The sequence below is a fragment of the Lissotriton vulgaris genome, chromosome 2_1, assembly GCF_964263255.1.
Source record: "Lissotriton vulgaris chromosome 2_1, aLisVul1.2, whole genome shotgun sequence".
Classification (NCBI taxonomy): Eukaryota; Metazoa; Chordata; class Amphibia; order Caudata; family Salamandridae; genus Lissotriton; species Lissotriton vulgaris.
This window is the reverse complement of record NC_141687.1, coordinates 753,517,245-753,538,442: the sequence shown is the minus strand read 5'-3', so window position 1 is coordinate 753,538,442 and position 21,198 is coordinate 753,517,245.

Here is a 21,198-nt window from a genome sequence, read left to right as displayed (position 1 = left end):
ACAGGTGAGCCGAGGCGGGCGTGGGAGCGACAGCAATGTCTGGGCAGTTATCCTGTGCCAGGCCTCCCCCCGCGCGCACCTGCACCTCCCTGAGCAGTGATGTGCGACGTGACGCCACCGCTTCTTACCGTGATGGGTGGGGCAGGGTCAAGCTGCAAAAGCCCCCCACAGAATGGATGGAGTGTGTATTGCGTAGGATTAAGCAAACCTGGCCTCCAGTATTCCGGGTAGCAAGCAATGTTCTCCCACACAGCAGCTTATTGCTTTCGGATAGTTTTTATTTTATGAAAAGTGAACAGAAAATAACCTCGTGACAAAGAAATACAAAAAAATAGAATACAAAAGAAGAATAAATAAAATATGCTGTGCATTCCATAGAGCCACAAAACATGGCACCATAAACAGCAATGTATTGAAAGGCTCTGTAAGTTTGAGAGAAACAAACATCTGCATGACATTGCGGCCTGTGGGGCCCTGCTAACAAATGCGGTGGTTCCCAAGCAATATACATTGCTCAGAAACGATGAATAGATGGGTGGAATAGAGTTTAAGTACAACTGCCAGGAGATATATTATGAATTTATAGAATGGGTTATACCGCATGTGTCTGTCAGCTGGTCTAAAGATGGAAGTAGAGGAAGACAGAAAGTGAGAGATAGAAAGAAAGGCAGAGACCAGGTGGCTACTCTGGGCAGATGTGGACTGTTCACTTGGTGTGACACCGGACAAGGTCCCACGTGGGGGGCCTATGGGTTTGTGTTCCTATAGAAGTTTGTCAAGTAAAGTGCATCGCAAAGTCGTCTTGGGCTTGAAGAGCCATGTAGGAGTGCCTTGTCTTATCCGCATTCCTGATCAAGAAAAGTAAGTTCCCACACTTGTAGAGGCGTTAGTGGAAGAGGATTTCCAATCAGAAATAATTGTTTTTGTGCCTAGGGATGAGAGGTCACCTAATGATGTCGGTGAGTCTAAGAGCAGTGTGTGATGGTTAGCTTAAAGTCCCAGTAAGGTTTAAGGAAATCACTATTGGGCTGTTTGTGAGCTGCTATAGTAGATCTTCAATTTTTGTCCGGAGTGGACATACTAATTTGCATGTAAAAAACATGTGAAGGAGATCCCCGTCTTTTCCCCGCATCACCGACATAGGGGGAAGTCCCTCAATCCAAGATTGTGTAATCTATCCGGGGACCAGTAGGTTTTATGGATAGACCAGAAACTCGCTTGTGCTATGGTGGTAGACATGTTCTCGTTAAAGGGAGATTTCCAATTGTTTTGCCAGCTCATTTACATTAATGTGTAGATTGTCGGAAGGTGAAATGTGTGTTTCCCATGTTCTGATGAATAGTTTCAACAATTGGCCGTTGTATATGTCAAGAAGTTTGAATAGGTGGGAGGCAGTGTGGGCTCTTTTTTTAAGAGTGCTTAGTACGTTCGGGAGGTCTGGTTCATGTGGGGTCTTCAGCTTACCCAAAGCTCCTTTAAGGCATAAAAAATCATAGAAGTCAATGTTAGAGAGGTTATAACATGATTGTAGGTTAGAAAAGGGGATAGGGTTGTCACAGGAACTGAGACTTTTTATGTTGTTTATTCCTCTGTGAGCCCCGGAAGGGCCATAATACTGTCTTCCCATCGAGCTTAATCTGGTGGTTAAATCAAAGCAAGGTGAGGGTCAAGCCTTGTAACATATGCGTTATGCATTTTTTAGATTTGGAAGAGTGAGGATGCTGTGTCCATTTAAAATGGTCTAGAATAATCTAGCTGTAGTTTCCCTTAATGTTTGGATAGTGAGAATGGAACTAAGAAGTAATGGCGCTGTAAGACCTGTTTTAATGGACAGCCAAGGAGTAGGGTGTGGATCATGTTGATTCAGCCACCACGAGTCCTTGGTAATCAGGAAAACTCTTTGATAGCTGACATTGTCTGGTATATTTATGCCTCCAGAGCATGTGTTCCTCTTCAGGATTTTCATGGAAATTCTTGCTTTTTTATTTTTCCAGACAAATTCAGATATGGCAATAGCTACAAATTTGAAGAAGGTGACAGATAAATATACTGGGAGCATGCTAGAGATAACATTGATCAGTGGGGATATCATACTTTTTTACTGTACTAGTCACACTTCCCCACTATGTGATGTTTTTAGGAGACCATGTTGAAAGAAGTTCTTAAATTTTGAGGAGAGTTTTTTGTTCGTTAAGGGCAGCCGAATCTTTGAGGTCAGAAGAGAACCAGATGCCTATGTTTTTAATGGTGGACGTTTGCCATTTTAGACCCAGATCTCCAATGACCGCAGCTGTGTATATTTAACGGGAAAACCTCTGTCTTATCTTTATTTAGGGAGTATCCTGCCACCTGTGAGTATCTATCTATTTCTCTCATAATAATTGGGATGGCATGAGAGGCCTCCACAGTAAATAACAGAACAGCAACCACATTTGCGGCCACTGCATCCCTATTGAAGTGGATACCTGTAATCCCAGGGTTGTTTCTGACCGCTGATATTAATGGTTCAATTACTAAGAGAAAGAGCAAGGGGGCAGTGGACACCATTGTCAAGTGCAGCAGCTTTAGAGAGCGTCCACCCTTGGAGAGAATGAGGAGCATACAGCATGTTTCGCTATTTCTAAGGCTCCCTCCATGTTTGCTTATAAAAAATGAAGTAAATAAACTCTATTTTAATCGTTTCTCTAAATGTACTTTGTTAGAGTTGAGGCACTAGCTTTGGACTTTTCTCGGTATTTGTTGCTGATTTTGCTACTTAGTTTGCTCCCTCTGACCATGAAGGCAGATGTAGCACTTATTCCAGATGCACTCAGAGTTAATACAGAAGTACTGCCAAATTATCCCAATGAAGCTGTAGTGTTGATGGTTTACCCTGAGTAGAACCTCGCAAAATAATTTTATGTCATTCAGTTTCCCTTTATGTGGCACTAATATTTTCCCTCCCTAAGCCGGACAATCAGAACTGTCTGTGTGGCTTACGGTGAATCTTATCTTGGGCCTTTTGGATCAAGTGAAGTCAGCCAAAAAATATTTCCAAAACTAGACCTGAAGGAAGCTAACCTTCAGGTGAGAATCAAAGAGAAGGGGATGAGTGAAAGACAGCCACTCTTATCCAAGTATACATGTCCTTCACTTTTGAAATGTTTGATCATTACAACAGTCTCCTTTCTGACCATGAGCAAGTTAGGAAGTGTTGTGATCCAATGGTTCAGATCAGTGCTTAATTTGTATAACAAAAATGCGCAGGTTCCTAAAGGGACCCTGCCCATTAAACCAGCTGGGCTGCCTACTTTCTTAACGCTCTGAAGTTGTCTGACTTTGATCAGTACCATATAAAAGTGCTGTTTAAAATAGCAATGACAACAATGACAAATAATAATAACTGTCGTGGACAGTAGGGTGCAGAACTTTGCTGAATAATATGTTTGACTGCTCGTGACTCAAGGATGTACACTGCAGGGGTGAGCTACTCAGAAATAGTTTAACTCCGGGTGTAGTTGTAAGTGTGGCTCTAAGGCTAAAATTGATGTGCCCAGCTGAATACTGTGTGTAGTGTGTGTTAAACAATTGCAGAGGATTGACCATAGAGCCTGGCTGCAGACACAAACTCAGTGGCCAATCCTTACTGGACATTGCTAAGGGTTATGCACATTATGTCTTGGTCAATCACAGAGGACTGGGCATAGGATCTGCCTAGTGCTTAACTCCTTGTGCTCATGATCAATGGCAGAGCACAGAACCCAGTCACAGCTCTGAAGAGAACCCCTCCAAATAAAAAGGGTTTTGAAATGCATGGGCACATTTTTACCAACAGGGGACCAGTTTGTCTTAAAAATTGTATAGCAAAAATTTACATTTACAATTGAGGAGAATAATTGTTTCAAAATGTATATCCTCGTTTGCATGAAATGAAAATACCCCCGTTGGATTGTATCGTGAATCCGTTCCATTTAAATGAGTTTTGATGGTTATATACCAATGTTCGCTCACTTGGAAAACATAGACAAGACATAGCAGACTTGGTAAAGGATAGGAATATAGACGTTTTGTTCATGACTGAGACGTGGATGGGCAGTACATCCGACCCAGACTTAGTCATTGCGGTCCCAAGTGGCTTTAAAGTTTACAGACAATACAGACAATGCAAAAAAGGCGGCGGGCTAGCTATTATTGCTTGCGACACTTATACTGTTAGGACTTCCCCAATTCCCTCATTCTCTTGTGAAGCTATGCAATTTGCCATCAAATTATCCCCCTCTGATAATTTTAGAGAAATACTCCTATATAGACCTCCGGGAGCACGCTCAGGATTCCTCGCCGATCTAAGTACCATCCTGGAATCCCTAGCACTCGAAGAATCTTTAACAGTACTGGGTGACCTTAATTTTCATTTAGAGAAACTAGACGACAGGGACACATCCTCCCTTCTATCAGATATGTATACCCTTGGTCTCCCTCAAGTGGTCAACTCCTCCACCCATGACGGTGGTCATATTTTGGATAGCATCTTCTCCAATCTAGAGGATTTTTGTATAACTGACATCCTCCCACTCACATGGTCGGACGACCACGCAATTTTAGGCACAATTACCACCAATGAACCCCCATTTGTCAATATATTTACTCCCAGTCGTGAACCTTTCAAGGCCTGGAAAGACATAGACATCTCAAGACTAAAAACTCTACTTGATAACTCCCAGCCTATACTATCCACCGATCCTAACACTGCCACCAAGCAATTCCAGGATTGGCTGGGTCTTGCCACAAACCCACTGGTACCCCTTAAACATGTGACTAGAAATAGATCGGCCCCCTCTGCTCCATGGTTTACTGAAGATCTCAGGAAGCAGAAACAACTTTGTAGGAATAGGGAGAGGCATTGGCGGAAGTCCTACAACGAAGAAAGTAAAACCCGCTATAAGGAGATGCTTGCCAAATACAAAGCTATGATCACCGAGGCCAAGAGGAACTATTTTAGTGAACGGATAGAGCAAGCTAAGAATTGTACTAAACAACTCTATGACACCACCAAGCAGCTAGCAGGGAACTCCCCTGATTTAAACCCCCCTCCTTCCCAATCCTTCTGCGACGCATTGGCAACTTTTTTCTTCACACAGGTCAATGACATTTATTCAGCCTTTTCTGCTAATGCCAATAACCCCACAAACAGCAAAAACTCCACACCCCCGGTGTCCTTATTTAATCAGTTCATAGACATTTCAGAGGCCCAAACAGCGAACATTATCGCCACTATCAAAACTGGTTCTGCCTTAGACCCTTGCCCTTTTAAAATTCTTTCCCCCGTCATGGACTCCTTGATACCTATCATCACCCAAATCTGTAATGCTATGTTTAGATCAGGGATTTACCCGGACACACTGAAAAAAACTCTCCACAAACCGCTACTAAAAAAACCACATCTTGACAAGGAGGATCTGAAAAATTACCGACCAATTGCCAGTCTCCCATTCTTGGCAAAAGTTGCAGAAAAAGCGAAGAATTCGCAACTATCTGAATTCATTGAGGAACACCACCTACTTGATAGTACCCAATTTGGGTTCCGTAAATTCCATGGCACTGAAACTGCCTTGATTAAAGCTGCGGATGACATTAAAGTAATCTGAGATCAAGGAGGAACTGCATTACTAGAGCTATTAGATTTATCCGCAGCTTTTGACACGGTCGACCATTCGATTTTGGTCGATCGTGTCGAAAAAATGGGCATTCAACAAGCAGCCAAAGATCTACTGGCATCTTTTTTGTCAGGAAGAACTCAGGCTGTTACCCTGGGAACGTTTCAATCGACCAATTTGTCTTTGCCATGTGGAGTTCCACAAGGCTCATCCCTGAGTCCGACACTTTTTAATATCTACGTGTCGGACCTAGCCAATATCATTTGTGCACATGAGATGAGCCTAACCTCATACGCAGATGACACGCAGCTAGTCCTGGCCATCAAAAATAACGGCGACAAGGTGGCTGAGAGCTTTAAAGAAGGTATGTTGGCAATTGGAGACTGGATGGCCTCCAATTGTCTAAAACTCAACTCTGAGAAGACCGAGGTTGTCATATTTGGACAACTCACCCCAAGCTGGTCCCCCGTTTGGTGGACCACATCTTTCGGAACCCTGCCTACGTCTGCCTCTAACGTAAGGAATCTGGGAGTGGTTTTTGACGATCCCCCCAATTTAGTTTCCCATGCCAACCAAATAGCGTCCTCAGCCTTTCATAAATTACGCTTGATAAGGAAAAGCATCCCCTTTCTTCCCGAAAGTGCAGGTAAAACCCTGGTTAGCTCCCTAGTGTTGTCTACATTGGACTATTGTAACGGTCTTTTTGCTAATGCTCAGATTAGGGTAATCAACAAAATGCAGACCATACAAAACGCGGCAGCAAGACTCCTTGCCAGAATTCCTAAATACAAGTCAGCGACCGATACAATCAGAAACAACCACTGGCTCCCAATCAGAAGCCAGATCAAGTTCAAAACTCTGTGTATCGTATACAAGGGTAAAGACCCTTTACAACGAAACTTTTACAACGCACTACCGTTACAACGCGGTCATTACAACGCAAACCATTACAACGCATTGTGCTGGGGGGCGCTCTAGGATAGGGAATAAGTTTAATTTTCTATCCAACACCTTCCCTAGTGTCCACGGGGAATGGAGTTGGAATAGAAAATTAAACTTTTCACTATCCAGCACCTTTAAGCGCTATGCGTTGTAAAGGTATGCAATGTAAAAAGCACAATGTAAAGGCAGGCGTTGTAATAGCCTGCGTTGTAACGTCATACATCCGAATACAAGGCACTTCATAAACAGGGACCTTAGTTTCTTAAAGAACAGCTGATACCCCACTGCCCCTCCAGATTACTGGGATCTGCTACTTCCAACGATTTAGTGGTGCCTCGCACCAAAACTGTCTCCTGGGAAGACCGCTGGTTCTTGGTCACGGCCCCAAAATTGTGGAATACCTTACCTTAGTCAATTAGGACTAGCCCCTCTCTCTGGTCCTTTCGTAAACAGCTAAAAACTTGGCTGTTTAATCAGTAACACCTCAAAATATACATAAGTACTTGGAGAATCTGTTTGCAGACGTCATAGCGCCGAGACGCCCAAGGCAATTGTTCGCGCTTAATCAAATGTCATGAATAAATAAATAAATAAATATGGGTTAGCTGTTTTTTCTTTGACTGGTAATAGTTCCAAATTGATTCATGTATGTTGTGTCTTTATTTTATCTTCTACTCCTGAAGTATTGCCTTGTGAAATCACTAATTGATTGTGTTATATTTATGTTTGTTGTTTCCACATTTTGAGCTTAATTTTCTACACTATGGGGGATATTCTCAAGAATGTGTGATAACCATTGCAAAATTAACTTAACGCAACTTTCAACATCGCATTCTATCACGGGAAAAGAACGCTGTGTTAACTAAGTAGTCACAACACGGAGGCACCATGCGATAGGCCCCCGTCAACACGTCAAACGTCCGCTATACAGTCAATGCAAAGCCCCAAAAATGCGAAACACGAACGCAAAAAAAGTTGCGATGAGGCCAATCACGACACAAAAAGCAGCAAAAAGCAGTGGCAAGCCTGCAACTCCCACGCGTCTGGCGGGAAAATTTACTGTAAAAGAAACAAAGAAAACACACCAAAGTCAATTCAAACTGTGTAGCAACATGGATGCACCCTGACAGAGTGCAAAGGTGAACGCAAACCCCACAAGTCCCACAGACCACCATCAAGGAACAACAGGCTCGGGGATGGCCAAGGAGAAGAGGGAGAGGAAGACGGGGTGCCAGATCAGCGTCACAGAGGGGACAGAACACTACCGTCAACCGACCCACAATTGGACTACTGTGAATGCAGTCGGAGTGTCGAGGACGTCAATGGAGGAGGCCAAGAGGTGCTGGCATGATGTGAAAACCAAACCAAGCACAAACCTGCAGCCAACAGCAAGGGCGACAGGAGGTGGGAGTCCTGTGCCACAGGAGGAGCTGGAGGAAATGAAGGCCACATTCATCAGTGTGGAGACGGTGCAAGGAGGTGGGAGTATCCTCGATAAGACCTGGTACAATATCAACAGGGGAAGTAACAACCAGGGACTGGGGGCTGGGGGGAGATGGGCACAATGGCACACATGCAAAACGATGTGTAGCACACTGCGCACCCACAATGACCCTGGATCATGTTCTTGATCCATGTGGCACACTGCAGCACACACACATAGCAATCACAGCGCATCCCACGACAATGTGATAAAAAGTGCAACACCGACACTGCAGAACAGGGGACACAACTGGGTCCGGTCATGCGTAGAAACAGGCCAATCACATTGAAGAAATCAGGAAACTGTGAGATGCATATGTACTTGTACAACCTCACATCTGTCACGTAGTCCAAATGTCCACTGTCCCCCATCAAATTGCCAGCACCGCCCAAACAGTCACAATGTACATTGTCACACAGTCTGCATGTCAACAAGAACAATGCACCAACATAAATGTCAACATGCATCTCCCCTTCACATTGCAGAGGGACAAACAACAACTTCAGCAGAGCAGACCAGACAACCCATCAGTGATGCTGGAGACTACCACCACACCTTCGACACCGACACCCTGCAATAGCTCATGGACACTTAGGCAACCCAATCCCAGGAGCAGGGCAGCCAAGCTACATAGAGGAGACCCCAACCCCGGCTCAGACCACACAGCAGGAAGCATCCGCCACCACGGCTGGCTCCCAACACGTCACCGAATCACACATCACATTCCAATGCCAGGTGTCAGAATGCCAAAAGGAGGTGTCCGAACAGGTGCGGGTGGAGTCAGAGGTCATGGAAGCCAAACTACATCACATACAGAGTGTCTAAGTCCCATCAGGGACCACCTACACCCCACAAAGGAGACCCACACTACGACAGAGACACATGCATTTGCACATTTCCTGTACTGAACCACGCCCAGAGCCCCGGAATTACCATTCACATACCCACACTGGTCCTCCGTACCACGGCCCAGTACACCCCTCTTATACATTGAGTGGCTGACGACAAAGCTACATCTCCAAGCTCTATCCCGCTGCCTGCGATGACACGGTTTGCGTCCCTGTACACAGCACAATGAAATGTTGAAGGGCCTTTGGCCCTCATGCACACATCATGACCACACAGATACATACAGATAGTTTGTGCACGTGCGTCCGGCCCCTTTATTGGTAGGGTCACATGTACAGTGACACCTGTGCTGGATGTGTGTGGGGTGAATGTATGTCAGCCCTCAAGGAGCTGTTGGTGGTGCTGGCACCAAATACAACAGTGAACACTATGGATACGGAAACAGAAAACCCCAGCATTTACAGAGACAACTGTGCCGCATTATGGAGGTAGCCGGAGCAAGTACAGAGGTCACCCAATGAGCAAACAGAAGTGCCCATGAGTTGCAGTCACTGAGATTGGGGTACGAGAGCTGAGCGCGCCCATGTGAAGAAAATGTCAAGGATTGGGTCCCTTCGGGACATTGCTGATGCAGCTGCAGTGGGGGTGTCACACCTGCATCATCTTCCTCATCATTGCCCCAGGTCTCCCACACTGCCTGAGGTGATATTGCTGCATAGCCTCTCCACAGCACATAACAAAAACAGAAATGGACGATGATTCATGGTGCACTGAGTTAGTGGCAACTGGAGCGCTGAGCAGGGGATCAGGCAGATGATGGCATCCACGACAGGTGTGAGCAACTCTGTCAGTGTGCCAGTATGACCGTTTTGTCACTGGCAGTTGGTGGTTGGAGGTGGTCCTGGCGGTGGTGGCGTGTGCCTGCTGCGGTAATGCAATGTCCGGGCTGATCAGGACTCAATTTGATGTGTGAGCCCTGGTGGACTGTAGTTGAGGCCAGAGGCAGCGGACTGTGCAGGGCCACAAACACATGGCATTGATGACCAAAGGCTATCATCTCAGAGGCCATCCAATATCTCAGAAATAGAGGGTCCCTGACCTGACCTGCATAGAGTTAGTGGCCCCGGATGCACAGCGTCCGGCACAGGTGCCTTGCGGTGCCCTGAGGCAGGGTCACGCTGACTGAGCAGGTCCTCATCGATGTCCAAGGGGAATGTGGCGGAGGGCTGCAGGGGACTTGGAGGGTGTCCTCCAGGGCATGATGCAGAGGGCAGAATCCATCCGGAAGCAGCAAATGGAGGAGTGGAATGCTACAGCCTTGTTTTACCACCATTTAGGTATCAGCTACATGAGGATGAAGATAACCCCCAGTCCATAGACTCAGATGCCACCAAAGTTCAACCAGAGAGTGTCCATGAATGTCAGTGAACAGACTTAGAGGCACCGGGGCTGACAGGGGATGCAGTCTGCGATGATGCCGGTACAATGTTCTGAACTCGGCCACTGCTAAATCAAGACTCAGTTCCAACTGTGTGACCCACTCGACCGCAGTGTGGGACGAAGGTGTTGCCAGCAAGGGGCCACAGTTACGTGTGGTTGAAATGCTATGCACAGTTGGTTTTACCAAATCGAAGGGAATCTAGTGATTTGAACTCCACATTAACATGTGTACTCGGCCATTGCAAGATCAAGACTCAGTCCCAAATGTGTGACCGACTCAACTGCAGTGGAGGCCGGAGGCAGTGGTCAGCAGTGGCCCACAGCCACGTGTCGTTGGCTTGTGACACCAGGGCAGTTTTCAGTAGTGTTCGATCTCCTCCGTAACGATGATCCTTTTTTCCTCCTGACTGCAACACGTCATCCACTTACACCTCTCCTTGCGTGCAATGATATGTACTCTGCCATTGAACATTGCACAGTTCCAATTGTGTGACCTACTCGAGCGAGGCGTAGGCTGAGGGCAGTAGTCCGCGTGGGCCCACAGACACCTGTGGTTGTAATGCTATGCACAGACTTGGTGGCACCTCATCGAAGGGAGTGTAGTGACATAAAATCTATGATAGATAATATTCTCTGCTATGATGTAAACAAGACTCAGTTCCAAATGTGTGACCTACTAGTCCACTGTGTATGTCGGTAGAGTACGTCAACGAGAAAGGAGTGCTGCGGGCCTTGCTCGCGGAGGCCTTGATGGTCATAGCAGGTTGCCAGGGTTGCGTGCCTTGGGCTTGGAGCCAGCACCGGCGCGTGGTGGGCCCTCTTTGACACACGCCGGTGTTGGCAGGTGAGCAGTGAGGCCTGGGTGTTCAGGGGTGGGCAAGACTGGTTCGGGACCCAACAGCCTGGGTTGCAGCAGGCGCACAGGATCACAGGCAACACCCCTCACAGAGACAGCATCGGCCTTGTGGCGGGCTGAGGGGTGCCGGCCTGGCAGAGATGTTGGGTATTCCGGAAGAAGACCATGCCCAGAGCTATGTGCTTTTTAGACACCCCTAAGCTGGCCTGGAATACGCCAGGCCAGCCCACTCTGCTCACGCTTACGGGGGGACATAACAAGCTACATTTCTGCGAGCTTCCCCAGTGGCTGGAGTGCCATGGTTGAGTCCACTGTCCACTACACTCCATACACCAGGGGTGTACGTCGACATGGATATGTGTGTGGTCTGCAGGCTGCAGTCTGGCAATCACATCCACGCCACACTTGGCATTGTGTAAATTCACATTCATGGGTCACTTGCCTCCTTCGCACATGCCTGGTTCCCACCTCTCTCCACATTCTGCTATTGTGTGGCTGAGGTGGCATGCCGTAATGGCTTATGTACATGGCCCACAGTAAGTTGTGCTGTTGTGTCTGGTAGGTGGGCATGTTATATGTGAGTTTGTAACATGTGCATTCCCAGTGTTGTGTGTTGCATGTTTGTGGAGTTGAGGTGTGTGGTGTGTTTATTTGGTTCTTGCCAGCAAACAGTGCATTTCCTCAGGTGCCATCCTGGTAGAGCTGGTTGCTGATGGACTATCGGAAGATGTAGCAATCATGCACACTGCCTGTGTGGTTGTCGCCAACGTTGGTGGAGATTTCCCGGGGCACCGCTAGTGCCTGCACATTGATGGAATATGTGTGCTTTCTGTTGCAGTTATTGTGTAAGGTGTTGCCTGGGGGCACCAGTAGGACATGTGTGCAGTCAATTGCCTCCAAAATGTGTGGGAAGCAAGCTGTGGTGTAGACGTCTTGCTTGGTCGCGAGCTGTTCCTGTGCAGTGTGGGGGAAGTATAGGTAGTGGGGTACCAAGCTGATGATGTCATCCACGACCGTTGTGAGGAACTTGGTTTGCGCTGGCTGTGAGACTCCTCTGACTCTGGCAGTTGTTGGTTGGAAGGTACCAGAAGCCCACAGGTGCAACATGGCAAGCAGCTTTGTCTGAGGTGGCAGGTTGGTTGTCCGCTGTGTTGGTACTGTCAGCCTGTGGGCAATGATGTTCAGGATGCAGAGGATGGTTGTCCTTTTGGGTCTGTACTGGGCAATGACATTCTCTGGTGTTGGGTCTGTGAGGTCGGAGCGTTTTCTGAAGGTCCGCTGTCTTTGTCTGCGCTGCCTCAGTATTAGTCTGGGGGGGTGGTCCTGGGGGTATTGGCGATGGGTGCTTTTGCCCTCTTGGGTGTTCGGCCTGCATGCTCAGTGGCTCCATGGCATCTGTTGCCCTTCAGGTGTGGCTCTGGTTTTGTCTCCCTTTTCCTTTGCAGGCTGTGGTCTGACTTTACATCAGGTCAGACTTGAGGGACACCTAGAAACGACTAATTGAACTGCAGCTTAATGTAATAATGTCAATGCTTTTGCATTTGACTCGTGAGGGACACCTAGTAACGACTAGTTGAACTGTAGCTCTTTGTAGAAATATTTTGAAATTGGATACTATAATATTCACTGCCTCTCTGCATACCTCTTGGGGCCCGTGAGCCTATTTGCTTTCTGACACTCCGACCCCTGCTCACCTGAGCCACCTCGTCAGCCTGCCTCCCGCTGCCGCACACTCTCTCCACCAGAGTGCGGCCGCCGAGCGGAAAGCGGGACAAGGTGCTCACACAACACTGGGAATGCACATGTTACAAACTCACATACAACATGCCCACCCACCAGACACAACAGCACAACTTACTGTGGGCCATGTACATAAGCCATTACGGCATGCCACCTCAGCCACACAATAGCAGAATGTGGAGAAAGGTGGGAACCAGGCATGTGCGAAGGAGGCAAGTGACCCATGAATGTGAATTTACACAATGCCAAGTGTGGCGTGGATGTGATTGCCAGACTGCAGCCTGCAGACCACACACATATCCATGTCGACGTACACCCCTGGTGTATGGAGTGTAGTGGACAGTGGACTCAACCATGGCACTCCAGCCACTGGGGAAGTTCGCAGAAATGTAGCTTGTTATGTCCCCCCGTAAGCGTGAGCAGAGTGGGCTGGCCTGGCGTATTCCAGGCCAGCGTAGGGGTGTCTAAAAAGCACATTGCTCTGGGCATGGTCTTCTTCCGGAATACCCAACATCTCTGCCAGGCCGGCACCCCTCAGCCCGCCACAAGGCCGACGCTGTCTCTGTGAGCGGTGTTGCCTGTGATCCTGTGCGCCTGCTGCAACCCCGGCTGTTGGGTCCCGAACCAGTCTTGCCCACCCCTGAATACCCAGGCCTCACTGCTCACCTGCCAACACCGGCGTGTGTCAAAGAGGGCCCACCACGCGCCGGTGCTGGCTCCAAGCCCAAGGCACGCAACCCTGGCAACCTGCTATGACCATCAAGGCCTCCGCGAGCAAGGCCCGCAGCACTCCTTCAACCCCCAGCAGCCCACGCGGAAGCCACGCACCAGTCAACTGCGCCGGGAGGCGCATAAAGTGCAGCGCCATCCCCTGCTGAGTGGGGAACTCTCTGCATACCTCTTGGGGCCCGTGAGCCTATTTGCTTTCTGACACTTCGACCCCTGCTCACCTGAGCCATCTCGCCAGCCTGCCTCCCGCTGCCGCACACTCTCTCCACCAGAGTGCGGCCACCGAACGGAAAGCGGGACAAGCTGCTCCAGGGGACTTCAACCCACAGCAGCCCACGCGGAAGCCGCGCACCAGTCAACCGCACCGGGAGGCGCATAAAGAGCAGCGTCATCCCCGCCTCGCGGGACCGCACGCGGGACGAGCCGGGCAAAGCCCGGACAAAGGGCGGGCCGTCTGTGGCCATCCGGGGCCGATAGAGGCCGGGCAGGGCCCCCCCGTTACATCTGCGGTCTACCAGTTCCAGAGACATTTATAACTGAGGTGCTAGACTTTATTAATTTGGCCATTACTCCTGACTGTTGGTTTCTAAACTTTTCGGCATTTGTTCTAACCTCATTAAGGATTACCGTATTACTATGGCTAAAACTAACCTTAGAGTGTGTTCAGGGCTTGGGGGGGCTGGGGACACTGGATGTATTCCTTAAACGGGCAGAATCGGCGGTGGCTAAGGAAATCGAACTTGTCGAAAGGAGATTTTCTTTGGAGCCATTATTACAAGTCGGTCTCCCATTACCAATTACAGAGAAGTCCGTCAGCACTATTGTTCCTCCTGATACTATGGATCCTCCTCAGGGTTCTAATGGGTGTGTTTTGGATGTTAGCTTCTCTATTTCCACTGGCTCCTCACCTGTCTTAAGTCTACCTCCTTCACCCCCTATGACACGCACTAGGCAGTTAAGGACTATGATGGCTAATGGTAGTAAAGTTCTAGCAGGGAAAAGAAAGGCTAGTAATGCCTCTAAAAGTAGCCGGCAGCAAGCAAAACAGCCTAGGAATAAGAACTCTGTATCTGGGTTAGGTAGACAGGAAGTAAATGATACTCATCAGGCTAATGTGGGTAGGGCTAAAGGAGGAATTGTACATAGAGAACAAGATGTAGCTAACAGAATGGGGGTGAGATGTCTGATTTTCTGAGGCTTATGGAGGAACGGATGGGGGCACTTTTATCTCCATTGTTGTATAAACTTGAGCTAATTAATGGTAGACTTAACGTCATTGAAAGACATATCTTACAACAGAAAGTTTCCACGCTTGGGACTAATCGAACCGTAGTTCATTCTTTAAATACACTTACATCCACAGTGACTGATTTGGTGGACTCTATGTTGACCCCAGCACCACAAGTTGTGGCACCTACCATTCCATCTATAGCTATAGCAGCTAAACAAGGTGCAAATTCTGGTCCCCGGGGTCCAGTGGGGAGATTAAGTCCTCTTGTTCATGCCCAACAAAAGGAGTCCTTTTCGCTGCATCTTCCTCCGGAGGCTTGCCCATATTTTATCATTTTGGCAAATGTCCCCAAAAGTAAGGACGATAGAGAGGAACACTGGACTACACTAAAAAACAAAGCCCTCCATTTCTTAGTAAATAAAACAGTGTTATGTGAACAACATTTGTTTAATAATTTTAAAATGGTGAGAAGGGTTCCTTGGGTGGGCAAGACAAAGAAGATCATGAAGGGTGACTGTGTTGTTGTGAACTTTGGGTGCCCTGTTTTGGTTGATAATATTCTAATGCAGGCAGGATCAGCTAGGATTCATCATGAATATGTTAATGTACTCCCACTGGGGTTGTTTTATCCACCACATAACATTGGAGCAACCAGAGCGAGAGACTTTTGTACTCAGATCGGTCCCTCTACCAGTCATGTGGCATTGAGTAATAGATATGAGGCTCTTAATTCATTGGATGCTAACGACTGACTGAGTTCTTTGGACCAGGAATTGGCCGGTCCTGTTGTTGACCCCAAAGTGTCTTTGCCTCTTGACCCTGGCCTACAGGGCGCTACTATTTCATCTGCACTGTTAGATAGTGGTGCGTTCATTGATAGAAGACTAAATGACAAGACACAGCCGACAAGTCGGAATTTAGCCCCTACCTGCGTAATCGCGAGTTGGAATATTCACTGGGTTAAGAGCAAAATCCGGCAATGAAGATTGGGACGGGTTCATAAAAACATTTGATATAATAGGCTTACAGGAGACATGGGACCCTCTTGACACTTTCCACCTGGATGGCTACAGCCATTTTTGCATCCGGCTACACGTGGCAAGGTGGGTAGAGTTAAGGGGGGTCTAATTAGCCTGTTTTCCCTAGAGCTGAAGGGCACACTCACACAACTCGATTCAGGTAGTCCTAACTGTTTAATAGTGGAACTGACAGCATCTGACACCCCTAAAATACTGTTTATTAATTTCTATAATTCTAACGACAATGTACATAAGCACCTAGTGTCACTAGAACAATTTTTTGTCAGTATATAGTATAAATTCAAATACTTTTGAGATCATTTTGTTGGGGGATTTCAAAATCCATCCCTGTGATCAATTTTGCATAAATATGGGCTATGAAGGGCCTTTATATTCTGCCCCTACCCATTTTGAGCATTCCAAGCAGGGAGAGGATTTGGAAAAAAAATTGCCCACCTGGAACCTCTATTATTCAGGCAGTGGGGAGGTTGGCCAAAGGGCCCCAACATTTAAGGAGAAAGACTCAGGTACAGTTATTGATTATAGCTTTTTAACATCTTTTTACTTATCTAGGGTTTTAAATTAGAGGACTGTGGTCTCTGTTTTTAGTGATCACAATCCTGTTACACTGGAGATGATGACAGGGGACCTTTTGGGCTTCAAGGGCACATCTCATAAGGTAGGGACGGAAGTGACCCTAACAGATCAGGGCAGACCTTTAAAGTGGGTAAAAGTGATCCCTGACAACTTTCTGAGTGAAATTCTATCTAAAGCAGAAATAGAGGTCGATATTTGTCTAAATAATAAGTTGCAGGGCCCACAGATGATCGATACCTTTGACACCATCTGTTCGCACATAAATCTAAGCCTACAGATGGGGAGAACACAGAACGTGCACAGTGGGAAAAGGTGGTTCAATAGCAACTGTACTTAGGCACATGCCATCCTCCTTAAAGCTTTGAAGGCTAGCCCCAAGGATAGGGGGCTCATAGCAAACCTAAGGTTAGCTTATAAAAAAGTAATACAAACTAGAAAGCAGGAATTGAAGGAGGAAGCTTCCCCCAAACTCTCGTCACCAGAAGTACTGAGAGACAGCAGGAAATTTTGGGCGACCGTTAATCAACCCTTGTTCTCGACTGATGCGAACTCACCCTTGATGGCATCATAGTGGATGATGATTGGATAACTCATTTTGAGAAAATCTATAGTATGCCAGGCACCACGATTGATAAAGATCCCGTTTTGCCTGACACCGCAGCCTCTCCAGTGGTATTTGAGGTTTCAGAAGTTGAAAGAGCACTAGGGAAGATGATTAAGAACAAGGGGTCCCGGCCGATTTGTTTAAGGCCGCCCCAAACCTTTGGTCAGTAGTCTAAACAAATGTGTTTAATGTTCTGGGTCCAAACAGTCAGCCACCTCCTGGTCAAAATCTATAATCATCCCGGTATTTAAAAAGGGGGATAGACAGGACCATCCTGTTATAGGCCTATCTCCCGGATAGACTCCTCTGTAAAAATTCTGGGTCGTGTCATTCTACATAAGCTGACTGAGTGGCTGGATGACAGAGGGGTCTTATCTAATGCCCAATATGGGTTCAGATCAAAAAGGAGCACACTCTATCAATGTCTCAATCTCCAACTTTTAATCAATAAATATACCAAAGCAAAGGAGGGGTCATTGTATATTGGGTTCATGGACCTCTCCTCTGCCTTTGACCTGGTTAACAGGTCATTGCTGTGGCATATTTTACTAAATATGGGCTTTGACTCCTCCTTAGTAAATTTTTTAGCTGACTTGCATAATGGCCATTTAGCTTCAGTGAGGGTCACCACTGAAGGGCGCTGTACTAGCTATTTTAGCTCTGAAAGGGGGGGTCAGACAAGGCTGTATTCTGGCCCCCCTTCTTTTTACCTTATATATCAATGCACTTGAGCCAGCCTTAGGGGCAGCGTCACAGGATGTCCAGTGTTAAGGAGATCTGGTTATACCAGTTCTCCTTTATGCCGATGACGCTGTTCTTCTGGCTCGCACTGGGGTAGGTCTCCAAAGGCTACTAGATGCTTTCTGGACCTTTATGGAGAACCTGGATCTTTAAGTTCACTCAAAAAAATCCCATGTCATGATTGTAGGGAAGTGCTCAAGGAAAAATAGAGCCAAAACTTTTATGTGCGGTGCAGAAGTAATCGATAGGGTCCCTACGTTCCCTTACTTGGGGGTCCTACTCGACAAAAGAGGGAACTGGGCCCTGCAATATAACAGTAGAAGTATCGCATTTGCAAGAACAACCTCTGCCCTCTTGGGTTTTGTAAAAAGCTGGGAGCTAGACCAGTGGAAGCAATACTAAAAGTTTATAAAGCTAAATGCCTTGCAGTAGCCTCATATGGCTGTCCGATATGGGGTTATTCCCCTCAGGACAAAATTTAGGAGATTGAAAACAAATTCTTGAGATCAGTCTTAACTGTTCCACAGTCCACCCCCACCTATTCGATCCACACTGAGTTGGGGCTGGGGTACGTGACTGACATGATTAAAACAGCTCCATTAACATTCTGGTTGAAGACCTGGCTTAACCAAGACATTTCCCTGAACCATACCATTCTTAAAGACTGTCTTCTGCTGGATAATGTTAGTAAAATTTCCTGGCTCACCTATATTAAATCTAGCTTTAACAAAATAGGGCGTCCTGAGCTTTTTCACTCCCCGGAGACCATCACAAGAAAGGACGTTCTACAGACTAAAAATGCCATGATAAACTTGTTACTGCTAGAGAGAGAGGAGGTAGAAATCTGGAAACCTACCGTAAGAGTGAACTATGTCTTAGTCAGCTCCCCTGTCCCTGAACTGTATCCTATAATTGTGAACCACCCCTTTCACAGGCATCTTTTAACCAGATTTCGTTTTAATTTGATTCATTTATATTTAGGCTATTTTAATAACTGGTGTACCCGAGAAAAGGCCAGTCCATGTAGATGCATTAATTTTTCGACGCAGGACCCTTCCTGAGGGAGGCAGGGTTCATACAGGTTAGGCCAGCCCTTCTGTTTCTCCAAAAATTAAGTACACATCGTATTATATTTTCTGTTGCAAGCTTTCTTGCAGCTGCTGTACGATTTAGAAAAAGAAGTATTTGTGTGCCATGTGCCTTAGTTAACTAGGAACAGGATGTTGATTTTACTTTTTTCCCTGATCATGGCATTAACGTAGACAAGAGGATTAACGGAGTTCATCGAAATCTAATCATGTTTTTATGAAATATTTATGCCATTATATTTTTATCATATTTATGGCTATGTTGTGTAAATAATTTGTTGTATTACTGTACCATGTTTTTTTATGATATTAATTTATCGAATAAAAGTATTTTGACTGATTGACTGACGCTGCCCACTGCTAATCTCATCCCATAATGCTTGAAGGGCCTTTTGTTGGGATTGTATTTTTGCCCACAACTGTGCTTGGGGTGGTCCTAAGAGGATGGGCCACCACTAAATCGTTCAGCATGATATGCTTTTTGTTTTCAAGGCATCTGCTTGGTCCTCCCCTAGGGTAGGGGGGACCCCAAAATCATCACCTCTCTCACTGCCTGACATTTTTCATTTTCAAAGTTCACTTTTGTGAATTGGTTATATGCTTTTTAGCATGTAAAGTTGCTTTATCAAAGCATTTGTGGGTGCAGTGTAGTATTTGACTCCGCTACTTGGAGGAGTTGTTGCCTGAATTCCATGTTTTTAATGGAATGCGTAGGTAACAAATCTCTGTAAACTCTGCTAGCGGAGCGGAGCTCATTGAGCGGAGTTCATTGCGCAGGGTTACCACAGAGCCTCGCTGGCTAGGTTCTGAGCACTAACATCAACAGATGGTCTTTGGCTGTGCGCAGCAAAGGTGGAGTGTAGGGTGCAACTTATCACCAATCCTAGCAATACAACTTTGTGGATGTTTTTTGATTTCTTGTAGGGGGTTGAGACCAACAAACTCAAAGATGTACACTGCATATGTGTGTAAGGGCTTTTCCCTTTCCTGCTCTCCACCACGGCCGGATGTGGGCGCCGTGGTGACATGTCTCTTCTGTGGGCTCGCACCCACTTCTAGTTTTCCTCCAGCTCATATGCCATGAAGAACTTGCCCGCCATCTTGCTTTCCCTGACATGGATCAGCTGTTCTAGCCATGTTTATTGGATTGTCAATTGATCACTTCTGCATGCATGCTTTTCCATAACATCACATGCAAGAGAAATATTAGAAATATGGCATCCTTGGCTTGCAGACTTTCTCTTATATGTTATCTTAATATTACTGACATAATTCCTGAAACATATATTTTTACTGCTGGTTGTTTTGAGTATTTACAAATCTTTTTGTTTTACAATCACAAATGGCTGAACCTGTTCCAACATTACATCAAATCCTGCTTTGCACTATGAAACAATAGTCAATTTTAAGTCCAATTGTGTCACTAACAATCTTGGTAGCTGTCTACTCACTGGACTTTGTGAATTTTGCCCTGTTAGAAATGGGATCCCTGGCAGGCCAGGGCTTGCGCCAAAGTCAGTCAGAGACCACCACTCCTCAGTCAGGGCAAAGGAGTTACACGCCAAGATAACCCCTGCTCACCCTCTAGGTAAGGTGGCGCGAGCAGCAAGGCTAAACTTGGAGGCAATGTGAGTTAAGTATTTGTGCACGCACCCCAGCAACAAGGTCCTCCTACGTGCCAAGGGCAGGAGGGCCAAAAATAAGTCCTCCAGGGCATCAAGGCAGGGCAGAAAGATCTTTCCCTGGGCCCCAGCAGCAGCACGACCCTGGCAGATTCTAGTCAGGAAACAAGAACATTTTCATGGGGTCACAGCCCCTCTTTTATACACCTTTTCCCTTGGTCTTCAGGTGCAGGGTGGGGGGAGAACCAGTCGCAGCTGGTTTTGGAGCACTGTGTTTACCTCAGCCACCCTTTCCATTCACCAGACAGGCTAGGGTCATCAGTCGCACCACAGTGGGCGAAGCCAGCATTGTGTGGGAAAAACCCAGCCCCATTCAGTAACCAGGTGAACTCCTCCCCAACCATCAGAATGCTAATCTCACCCTCACCACCGGGCAGACCCATCATGACTCATGGAGCCTGGCATCCCAGCCAGCTCCAGCCAATCACACGCCAGACACATTTTACACTAATATGCCAACTCCTAGAAGTGGCACTTCCGCACAAGACACAATCATGCCACATACATCATTGCGAAGCATTCAATCACACGAGTTCGCACATACCCAACTCGAGCATGCACACG